General features: G+C 41.6%; 2 pseudogenes across 2 annotated transcripts; both read left to right on the top strand.

Annotated features, from left to right (window-relative positions):
- Positions 1-1,899: 1,899 nt before the first annotated feature.
- On the top strand, positions 1,900-6,624 carry AT5G35416 (annotated as a pseudogene; the record flags this gene model as incomplete). Its single annotated transcript has 1 exon — positions 1,900-6,624.
- A 1,515-nt stretch (positions 6,625-8,139) lies between these two features.
- Positions 8,140-12,231, top strand: AT5G35413 (annotated as a pseudogene; the record flags this gene model as incomplete). Its single annotated transcript has 1 exon — positions 8,140-12,231.
- Between the last annotated feature and the right edge of the window lie 91 nt (positions 12,232-12,322).

The raw sequence follows: 12,322 nt of genomic DNA, 5'->3' as shown, positions 1-12,322 counted from the left end.
TGACTTAAATTACTAGCATATTAGGATGCGGTTGGTGTACTAGATGAAGAATGAATTATTTGTTACAATTAAGTTAGACAAGTTTCAAACCACATAAGTAACATAATTACATACATTTTATCAAAATATATTATATATTATTGTTGTATGTGTTCATGATAGTGAAAAATTAGGATAATAAATATAGAAATATTCATATTATAGTAAAACTGATATTTCGAGTTATAGATGAATTTAATCCTAAAAAATTATAATGAACTAATCAGACTAATTTTCCGAATCCAAAAAAAGAGATGAGCGGTGCCCCTAGGTTTACGGTCACTGGTGTGTAGGATACGAACATGGTGGATATCGGGGATAGGGGGAGACCTCCGGGGGACCCACCAAACATTATTGGTTCGTGGGTTTGAAAGGTGGTTGGTAGTGCTGTTGGTGGGATTTTGGATGATGAGTTTGTCTCGGCAAGGATGCAACTTGAGTTTCGTGATGGAGAAGGTGGGGAACCAGAGGTTACTATCGGAGAAGAGGTTCTGGAGGCGATGAACGGTTTCTGGGGGCAGTATATGATAGTAAAAGTCCTTGGAAAAAGCATGTCGATTGCGGTGTTGAATAGGAAGTTGAGGGAACTGTGGAAACCAAGAGGGGTTATGTATGTGATGGATCTTCTTCGTCAGTGTTTTATGATCCGCTTTGAGTTGGAGGAAGAGTACTTGGCAGCCTTGACTGGAGGTCCATGGAGAGTGTTTGGGAGCTAGCTTACCGTACAAGCGTGGGCGCCGGAATTTGATCCTATGAGGAATGATATCATCACTACACCTGTCTGGGTTAGGTAATCAAACATTCCGGTGAACTTGTATCATAAGTCCATCTTGATGGGTATCGCAAAGGGGTTAGGGAAACCGATTAAGGTGAACTTAACGACCTTATAATTTGAAAGGGGAAGATTTGCAAGAGTATGTGTAGAGGTGAATCTATCTAAGCCTTTAAAAGGGACGATAATGGTGAACGGTGAAAGGTATTATGTTGCTTATGAGGGACTAACGAATATATGTTCGGGTTGTGGGATGTATGGACATTTGATTCACATATGTTCCCAGAGAGTCCATGAGGAAAGCAGAGCGATGCCATCGAATAATGCGGAGGTACCTAAAAAAAATGGTGTTGAGATATATAAGGGTGGAGTGCATGATGAAGATGGTTTTACGACGGTAAGAAGATCGGCGAGTAGGATGGCTGCTCTAGTAAAAAACTAGGTAGTTACAACGGGAAGCTCAGGTGGCAATTCGGGAAGATTTCTTAAGAAAATCCCAAAAATAAACGTTCAAGAGAATATTGCCTTATCTAATAGTTTTGGAGGATTAGAGGAAGATTTGATTATTCCGGACTTGAGGGAAGTGAATATTCAATCAGGAGCAGATATGAAAATTTTTAACGCTGGAGCTCACAGAGGAAATGGTAAACGTGCAGCACAAGACATAGGTGGAAGGACAGTTGGGTCGTTGGATAATGGTAAAAGTAGGGCCAGAGATGGGCCGAAAGTGAAAGGGATGGGCTCAGGTAAACAGAATGGGCCGAATAGGCCAAAATTAAAACAAGTTAAAATTAATCGCCCGACCAGAGGTCTGGTGTATGGCCCAACACGAAGAGAAAGTGAATTGGTCTTCTCGGGAAAAAGATTGAGAGTCGAGGGGGTGAGCTTGAGCAAACTAGGAGGTAGATTCACGAGTGAAAATGGACAGCATATGGTTAGGGTCAAAACGCATCGTGATGGAGTGGAAGGAGATCAGATTTCGCAACCGGATCCAGATGGTATTGGGTCGAATGGCAGAGTACTCATGCTCGAGAATCTAGAGGAGAAGGTGGTGGTGGTGGGTTCTAATCTTGTTTTGGAATTTATCAATGAATTGTCTATTCTGGAATTGCCGGGGGGGGGGGGGGGGGGGGCAATAAACCCACTTTCCGCAGGTCGATTTGTTATATTCTGAAGAAGTTTAGCACAAACATTCTCGCTATTTTTGAAACTCACGCAGGTGGTGATAGGGCGAGAAGAATTTATCATGGCTTAGGCTTTGAGAATTCTTATCAAGTAGACGCAGTGGATCAGAGTGGTGGACTGTGGTTAATGTGGAGATCGGGACTAGGCGAGGTGGAGATAGTTGAATCGGCTAAGCAATTTATTCATGTTAAGGTGGTGAATGAGGGCGATGTGCTCAACCTAATTGCAGTATACGCGGCTCCTTTGGCGAGTCGACGAAGTGGTCTATGGGGTCAACCTCGAGAGGTTATCCAAAGAATTGATGGACAAGTGTTGTATTGGAGGAGATTTTAACACCATCGTTAGGTTGGATGAGCGAACATGTGGTAATGGTCAATTGTCGTTAGATTCTCTAGAGTTTAGGAGCTGGATTAACGAGTTGGCCTTGTCGATATGGGATTCAAACGAAACAAATACACATGGAGAAGAGGTCGAGCAGAACAGACTTACATTGCTCAGAGGTTGGATAGAGTTCTATGCTCAGCCCATTTGCGATTAAGATGGCAGGAAGCAGTAGTTAATCATCTCCCTTTCTCCCCGTCAGATCACGCACCTCTTTATGTGCAATTATGTCCAGTGACAAGAGGAAATCCAAGTTGACATCCTTTCAGATTTGAGGCGACCTGGCTAACACATACCAGTTTTAAAGATTTGTTGGTGTCGTCTTAGCAGGGTGAGTTGAGAACCCAGAGGCCCTAGGAATCTTACGGGTAAAGCTGAAGCAGTGGAATCGTGATGTTTTTGGAGATGTGCAAAAGAGAAAAGATATGTTACAGTAGGAAATCAAGGTTGTCCAAGACCTGTTAGAAGTGAATTAGACAGATACTCTGTTGGAAAAACAAAACTTGCTAATGAGGGAATTTGATTTGGTCCTTGAGTAGGAAGAAGTGCTCTGGTTCCAGAAATCGAGAGAGAAGTGGGTTGAGCTGGGTGATCGGAACACGAAGTATTTTCATACTTCTACCATTATTAGGAGATGCAGGAATCGAATAGAAGCGTTAAAAGATAATGAGGATAGATGGGTTGTGAATGCACATGACCTTGACAAGCTTGCAGTAGACTATTACAAACGCTTTTACTTTATGGCAGACATAGATGAGGTGGTGGATAAGTTGCCTAATGAAGGATTTGTGAGACTATCAAGGGATGATTTAAGGGAGTTGAACAAACAATTCTCAGCTGCATAAGTGGAAGGAGCTGTCCGCGGTATGAGAAGATAACACAGTTTAGGCCGATAAGCCTTCGGTGGTCAAGTTTGTGTTGGACTTCTTTGAGACTTCGGTTTTAGTAGACGAGATGAATTATGCCTTAGTAGTGTTGATACCCAAAGTGGGAAAGCCGGAGAAGATAACACAGTTTAGGCCGATAAGCCTATGTAATGTGTTGTTTAAGGTGATCACTAAGGCCATGGTGATGAGATTAAAGAAAGTGATGCTAAAACTGATTGGTCCAGCGCAGTCTAGCTTTATACCACGCAGATTAAGCACTTATAATATAGTGGTTGTTCAAGAAGCTGTTCATTCGATGAGACAAAGAAAGGGCTCACGGGCTGGATGCTCTTGAAGCTTGATTTGGAGAAAGCTTAGAATGAGATAGGATTTTCTGGAGGATACTCTAGAGGCATCATGTCTTCCGGTGAAATGGATTACTTGGATAATGCAATGTGTAAAGGGTCCTTCAATGAGCGTTTTGTGGAACGGTGAAAAGACGGAGCCTTTTAAGCCTTCAAGAGGACTCCGCCAAGGTGATCCTTTGTCTTCATACTTATTATGTGTATGGAACGGTTATGTCAGCTTATTGATGTCTCTATTGCTAAGAAAGAATGGAAACCAATAAGCCTATCGAGGGGGGACCAAAAATATTGCACATGTGCTTTGTAGATGATCTTATCCTATTTGTTGAGGCCTCTATGGCACAAATAAGGATAATCCAGAGAATCTTGCAGCGATTTTGTGTGGTATCAAGTCAGAAAGTAAGTCTGGAAAAATCGAAATTTTTTTTTTCAGATAATGTGCATCGAGACTTGGTTAAGTTGATGAGTGATGAAAGTGGTATTCAAGCGACGAGAGAGTTGGGAAAGTATCTAGGAATGCCCATTCTCCATAAGCGGATTAATAAAGACACCTATGGAGATGTGTTAGAGAAGATCTCATTAAGGTTAGTGGGATGGAAAGGGAGATTTTTGAGTATGGCAGGCAGAGTCACTCTCACCAGATCGGTGCTAGCATCTATTCCAGTCCATTCGATGAGTACGATTGCATTACCGGGGGCTATAACTAAAAGTTTGGATAGAGTGTCAAGAGATTTTGTGTGGAGAAGTCATACAGGACAAAGGAAGCAACATCTACTAGCTTGGAAAAGAGTTTGCAGACCAAAGATGGAAGGAGGATTAGGTATTCGGTCAGAAAAATCTATGAATAAAGCATTATTGTCAAAAGTTGGATGGCGACTTTTACAGGATAAGGACAGCCTTTGGGCAAAGGTTTTGAGAAGCAAATATAAGGTTGGAGATCCACATGATAAGTCGTGGACAGTGGTAAAAAGCAATTGGTCTTCCACATGGCGTAGTGTAGGGGCTGGTTTACGTGAAGTAATCCTACCAGGTTTAGGATGGGTGATTGGCGATGGTTCTAATATTCGTTTTTGGACAGATAAGTGGTTGGGAGCTTATTGAGAACAGAGTCAGAGATATGTAGCTACGAAAACATGCAGTATGATTGTTTTATTGCTAATGGAAAAATATTATTACTTGTTTTTGTTTTGTTCTTTCTTTTCGTCAAGGCTAAATGCCTAATGGTCAATCATGCAATTAAGTATGTACAATTTTTTTTTTTTTTAAGTTTATCTTGTATATATAAAATATAGTAGGTAGAAATTATTTTTTCATTCCATCAAGTTAATTTGTAAGAATTTACCCCCACCAAAAAAACAAAAGGTAAGTGTGAATAACTTGCTCACATTAGTGCGGATGATGTGTTTAATACATGTAATAACCAACAACTTTTGACGTATTATCCATCTGAAAAAGATGAAAGAGACCTCATCATCTCTATACGAGAGAACGTGTTACCCTAATGGGTATAAATAATACGCCAACCTATGCAAGAAAATCATATCATCACACTTAAATCTTTCAAAACACCTTTAAATCTTTCAAAACACCTTTAGTTCTTACAAAACACCTTTAGTTCTTGCAACACAAATATTATTGCAAGATGATGAACAATTTGTAGAATGTTGCTCATCATGCTCACGCAAACGAAGGTAAATGTCAATAAGATTTAGACAGATCAAGTTATATAATTCTCTAATCTTCCCTCTTCTTCCTTTGTCTAACAACAATTATTATTATTTTCAAGATTTCGTCCAACTTCTTCAAACTTCTAGAAACAATTGGCTTGATACAATGGACCTATCAAAAGTATTGCCATATATTCCAGAATCTATAAGATTGATGTTGTCTACTGTTGTGGTAGATGTTGTGACAGGTGCTCGAGATCGCTTATCTTGGAGTGATAGTCCAGATGGTCGCTTCACCGTGAGGTCAGCACACTCAATCCTTACGAGAGATGAAGTACCACGTCAACAATCATGGAGGATGTTTGAGCGAGTCTAGAGAGTTGTGGTACAAGAACGTGTGAGGATTTTTCTCTGGTTAGTGGTTAACCAAGATATTATGACCAATGTGGAAAGAAAGAGAAGAAATATTTGTGACACAAATTTATGTCAAGTATGTAAGAGTGGCGAAGAGACTATTTTACATGTCTTGAGAGATTGTCAGGCGATGGCAAGCATTTGGAGTCGCTTGCTTCCCCCTAGGCGGTTATATGTGTTCTTTACACAATCATTGCTTGAATGGGTATACAGTAATTTGGGAGAACAAGAACTTGTCGGAGGTTATCCGTGGGCTACTTTATTCGCTTTGGCAGCATGGTGGGGTTGGAAACGGCGCTGCAGAAATGTGTTTGGGGAGAATAGGAAATGTCGAGATAGAGTTCGTTTCCTAAAGGATTCAGCGAAAGAGGTGGTGGAGGCTCACTCGCTGCTTGGGAGTAATCGAGGTAATGTAACTAGGGTGGAGAGACAAATAGCATGAGTTCCGCCAGGAGATGGTTGGCTGAAGTTAAACACGGATGGCGCATCACGTGGAAATCCGGGTTTAGCAATAGCTGGTGGTGTTTTACGGGATAATGAGGGTATTTGGTGTGGTGGTTTTGCGGGAATCTCGGAGTTTGTTCGGCTCCTTTAGTTAAGTTATGAGGTGTGTATTACGGGCTTTTCATAGCTTGGGAGAAAAAGGCTACGCGGGTGTAGCTGGAAGTGGATTCAGATATGGTGGTGGGTTTTCTTAAAACATGGATTAGCGATTCGCATTCTCTGTCTTTCCTAGTACGTTTATGTTATGGCTTCATTTCGAAGGACTAGATTGTCCGAATTACTCATGTGTATAGGGAAGCTAATCGTCTCGCAGATGAATTAGCAAACCATGCTTTTTTGTTACCTTTGGGGTTTCATAGTTTTCCCCTTAGGCCTGATTTTGCTACTTCGATTATTTTTGAGGATGCTAGTAGTGCTACGCGCCCACGGAATGTTCGTGTGTAATTTTTTTATTTTGTTTTTTAATAATATGGGAGACTAGTCTCCCTCATTCTAAAAAAAATAAAAAATTATAATTATATAAAATAGATATAAAATTATTAATTACATAATAATACACACAAAAAATGAATATCAAGAAAAATCTCTCTCTCTCTAAATCAAAATCAAATGAGAGAAGAGAGGCGATACGACGAACGATTGCATCTCTTCGATTCCTACGGCTGTCTCTCGCTCGCCGAGAGTTTTCTTCGCCAGTTTCCGGCGGTTACTTCAGGGATGAATAACGGTAGAACGGTTGTGGACCCCATAACTGCTTCTCAACCAAACCTATTTATACCCTGCGCATGTCTCTGTTCTCGTTGGGTTGATCAGAGTGAAAGTACACAAATTCCTTTGTTCATATTGACAATGGCAGATAATCTCCAACGACAACTGCAAGATATTGCGTTAGGAATACAAGAGGAAGCAATCAATCTCCCGATTAAAATTTGTGATGAGGCTCTTCAGGAAACTCAATTTAGTTTCATTGCAAAACCGGTGAACCCAAGGAAACAAAATCTTCGGGCAATGCTGAGTGCTTTGCCTCGCCTCTGGGGCGTAGGTGAAGAGGTGGTAGGCAGAATTCTGGAGAATCAAAAAATTCAATTCCTTTTCCAATCTGAAGAATCCATGTCCTCAATTCTCCGGCGAGGGCCTTGGTCTTTCAACGATTGGATGTGTGTCATTCAACGATGGACTGCTTTGCATACGGTTGTTGAATTCAAAAGAATCCCTTTCTGGATTCAGATCAGAGGAATCCCACTTCGATTCCTCACCTTGAAAATGATCATTTCAATTGGTGAGCGTATGGGATTGTTCCTTGAGACAGACTTTGGTAGAGATGGCGTGGTCCTCACAGACTACGTACGGGTCATAATCCTCTGGAACATCGAGGACCCGTTACGCTTTCAGAGGATTTTCCAGTTTAGAGAAGAGACATGTGTCTTGAAGTTTTGATATGAGAAACTCAGGAATTTCTGTACCACATGTGGAATGTTGAATCATGATGCTGCTAAATGTCCAACCTCTGGAAATCAGGATCCTCCTCAGCCTGGTGATGATGATGACGATGTTGATAATGATGCTGATGATGACCATCCCGATGTACCAGATGTCCATCCCAATCTGCCACACGATCCAATGAATCAGCAATTTCCCGATGAGAACACTGAAGAAGAGCACCATAATGCTTCCAAAAAGAGGAAAACCAACGCTTCTACTTCTCAGACCGACTATAGCTTTCCTTTGGTGTGTTGTGATATGCGCCAAGCCTATGCAACAGAGGATACCCAACACTGCGTTGCCAAAAGACAGAGGAGAGAATCAGAAGTGCTAGAAGTCTGGAACTGGTTCATGGCACCACATAAAATATCGGGTACAGTACGCAACAACAATGGGAGAACCACTTCAACCACCCCACACACTTACCGAGAGGGCACGGTGGGCCAGAAGCCACCGGAGCCGCCATGAATACAGCGTTTTGGAACTACCGGGGCTTAAAAGGGTCCCTGGTAGTTCGACGCCTCAAAGGGATTAAGAAATCTTATTCCCCGGACTTACTCTCTTTGATTGAGACAAAGAATCCGGATGACGTTGTTCGGGATGTGGCAGCTCAGTTGGATTATGATAATGTGAAGTGTGTGTCGCCTTTGGGCATAGGCGGTGGTTTAGCTTTGATGTGGAAGAAGTCTGTATCAGTTAATTTCTTTTCGTTTGATGCAAGACTCATTGATTGTAAGATAAGTAATAAAGAAGCTTCTTTTTGTTTCTCTTGTGCCTATGGCCATTCGATCAGAAAGTTAAGACATATTCTATGGGAAAGAATTGAGAGAATCACAATACATAGACAAGGGCCTTGGTTAATGTGTGGGGACTTCAATGAAATACTCGATGCCAGTGAAAAAAGGGGTGGTCGTGTTCGTCAAAATTGGAGTTTTGTGGATTTTCGAAATATGGTTAACACATGCAAAGTATCAGATCTTCCATTCACAGGAAACAATATGACTTGGGTTGGCAAAAGGAAAACTCATTATTTGGAATGCTGGCTTGATAGAGCAATGGCCAATGATCAATGGAAAACAAGTGTCCCTGCTTCTGAGGTTGAGTACTTGGAGTTAATTGATTCAGACCATCGACCTGCTATCATTAAGATCCGCAAAACAACAGAACAAGGTACACGCTGCTTTCGTTTTGACTCCAGATTGTGTAACAGACCTGAGTTTGAGTCGATTGTCGAATATGGTTGGAACCATATACCCGCTTCTAGATGCTCTGTTGTAGAACGAATCCGAAACTGCAGATCTCATATATCAAGTTGGAAGAGAACAAACAACACAAATTCTGCTAAACGGATGGCGGAGCTGACTGTGACCATTGATAACGCAAGCACTGACTTCTCTGTTTCAAATGATCATCTCCGTAATCTCAGAAGGGAACTACTACTTTCCTATCGTGAAGAAGAAATGTATTGGAAACTGAAAAGCCGAATACAATGGCTTAATGAAGGAGACATTAACACCCGTTTTTTCCATGCTTCTACAAAGAACCGCATAGCTCGAAATCGTCTACTCTCAATCCAAGATTCAGATGGTAGCGACATCTATGGTAATGGAAACATCGCGGCTAAAGCTGAGAAATATTTTGGGGAACTGTTTAGTAGTTCTAATCATCGAGACTTGACAGCAATTCTGCAACATATCCAACTGGTGGTGTCACCTGCTACAAACGAGCTTCTGTTGACGGATATTACTACAAAGGAAATACGTTCTGCCTTGTTTGCAATTGGGGCAACCAGAGCTCCGGGACCATACGGGTTCACAGTATCTTTTTATCGTCAATATTGGGATATTGTTGGCCCTGAGATAACGAAAGAAGTGAAAAAAATCTTTGAAACGGGACAGATGGAAACTCCATGGAATCATACAAACCTCTGTTTAATACCAAAGATCGAACACCCAAAGACAATGAAGGACTTTCGACCAATCAGTTTATGCAATGTTCTCTACAAGATAATCTCCAAAATATTGGTACAGAGGTTAAAAGCAGTTCTCTCGTCGGTTGTCTCTGAAAATCAAGCTGCTTTCATACCTGGACGTCATATAACTGACAATGTGTTCATCGCCCATGAGGTTTTCCATTCACTACGAGTTAAGAAACGATGTGCAAACGAGTATATGGCGGTCAAAACAGATATTAGTAAGGCGTACGATCGGATCGAATGGAGTTTCTTGGAAGAAGTTCTAAAAAAAAAGGGATTTGCAACTCGCTGGATCCAATGGATCATGGATTGTGTCCGTTCTGTTTCCTTCTCGGTATTGATCAATGGAAGTCCATACGGGAAGTTTTCACCTTCCCGAGGTCTGCGACAAGGAGATCCTCTATCACCATACCTCTTCATACTATGCTCCGATGTCTTAAGTTCCATGATGACTAACGCACAACAGACGGGGAAAATAATAGGAATCCAAGTTAGTAATGGTGGTCCCTCCATATCCCATTTACTCTTCGCTGATGATTCTCTATTTTTCCTAAAAGCGGATCGCAAAAATAGCCTCAATCTTCTTAACATTTTTAAAGAGTATGGGGAAGCGTCAGGTCAGATTATAAACTTTGATAAATCATCAATAACATTTGGGAGTCGTGTCTACCAAAAAACAAGGGATCATGCAATGCAGACTCTACAAATACCAAATATTGGGGGCGGGGGAAAATATTTGGGACTTCCCAAGCAATTTGGTCGAAAGAAAAAAGAAATGCTCCAATACATTTCCGAATCTGTCCGTAAGAAAATAAATGGTTGGCAAAATAAGTTTCTCACTGCTGCAGGGAAAGAGACCCTCATTAAATCAGTAGCTTTTGCGATGCCGGTCTACTCGATGAATGTATTTGCGCTCCCAATGGAACTTTGCTCCGACCTCAATAGTATGATAACGAGATTTTGGTGGGGCACTACGGCAACAAAAAAGAAACTGTCATGGGTTTCCTGGAAAAAAATGACAAGACCAAAGAGAGAAGGGGGTTTAGGATTCCGAGACCTGTACCAATTCAACCAAGCACTACTTGCAAGCCAGGTATGGAAACTGCTACAAAGACCACAAAGTCTGCTCTATAGAATGCTTAAAGCCAGATACTTTCGACATGGGAATTTCCTTAGTGCGTCACGAGGCACGAGACCGTCTTATGGATGGAGTTCCCTTCGGTTTGGATGTGAATTGTTGAATCTCGGGACACAGAAGAACATTGGAGATGGTTACACAACCCAAGTGGGCAATGAGCCGTGACTACCAACCACTCTACCCCGGCCACCTCTGTTATTAGCAACGACGGACCCGAAAACAACGGTTTTGGCTTTACTCTGTCCGACTACATCTCAATGAGATGAACAGAAACTCACCGCACTAATCGATCCGATTGACCATCCAATTATCCGGAAAATATATGTACCCCTTATACCAGCACATGACTCATATGTGTGGAGCTTTACAAAGGATTGCTGCTACACTGTCAAATCAGGATATTGGGTAGCAGCAACAAAGAGCACAAGTGAGCCACCTATCACTCTGCCGCTATCTTCACACCCTGATATTGCCGACCGTTTATGGAAACTAAACATTGTCCCCAAATTGAAGCATTTCTTGTGGAGGACAGCTTCGCTTGCTCTCGGGGTTGCCGATAACCTAAGGCGACGGAACATCATCATCAATCCATACCGTGCACACTGTTGCACGGAAGCTGAAACAGGGAATCACATCTTTTTTTCCTGTCCGCATGCGGAAGCGGTATGGAGGACCACTTGCCTAGACACCACCATACCATGTAACTCGCAAACACCCCTGGAAGACAAATTAAGGTACCTCTTTAGGATTCACGACGATAGGAATGTCGATGAATTACACAGGTACCTCCCTTTTTGGATTATGTGGAGATTATGGAAATGCCGTAATGATCTAATATTCAACAAAAAGCTTATTCCGGCACGGGAGACGCTCGAACTGGCAACAACGGACACTCAGGAGTGGATTGAGAATGTCATTAAACAAGTGAACACAATTCCGGCTCCTCACACACAGAGAACAAGAAGAGATAACTGGCTACCACCACCTAGGGGATGGGTGAAATGTAATTATGATGCGTCGCATCATGAAGGAGCTGGAGCCTCAGGACTTGGTTGGATAATTCGTGATTCCAATGGCTTTGTGTTGGACTGTGGTATGGGACAATTTGAAGGACGAAATACGATAGAAGAAGCTGAATGTACATCACTTATCTGGGCAATACAGGCTGCGTGGGGATTAGGATACCGAAACGTAATATTCGAAGGGGATAATAAAACCATCAACCAAGTTATTAATACGTACGGTGCTCATCTTCGACTCAAACACTACATGGGGACAATACAACATTGGAGAAGTGGTTTCATAAACTCGAAATTCTGTTTCACCCATCGTGAACAAAATGCCTGTGCCGATCTATTAGCGAAAAAAGCTATTTTAGGTCCAAATCTCTGGTCTTTTGTATCATTCTTGTCCTGTATTTTTGATGTCTCTTGTAAACAATGATTATGACACTCGTCACTAATAAAGGTTTTAGAAGGAAAAAAAAAAATGAATATCAAAATCAACAAAAAACCATAACCAAAATTTTTTCCAA

This window comes from Arabidopsis thaliana, chromosome 5, assembly GCF_000001735.4.
Source record: "Arabidopsis thaliana chromosome 5, partial sequence".
In the NCBI taxonomy this organism is placed as follows: Eukaryota; Viridiplantae; Streptophyta; class Magnoliopsida; order Brassicales; family Brassicaceae; genus Arabidopsis; species Arabidopsis thaliana.
This window is presented reverse-complemented; position numbering and strand designations above follow the sequence as displayed.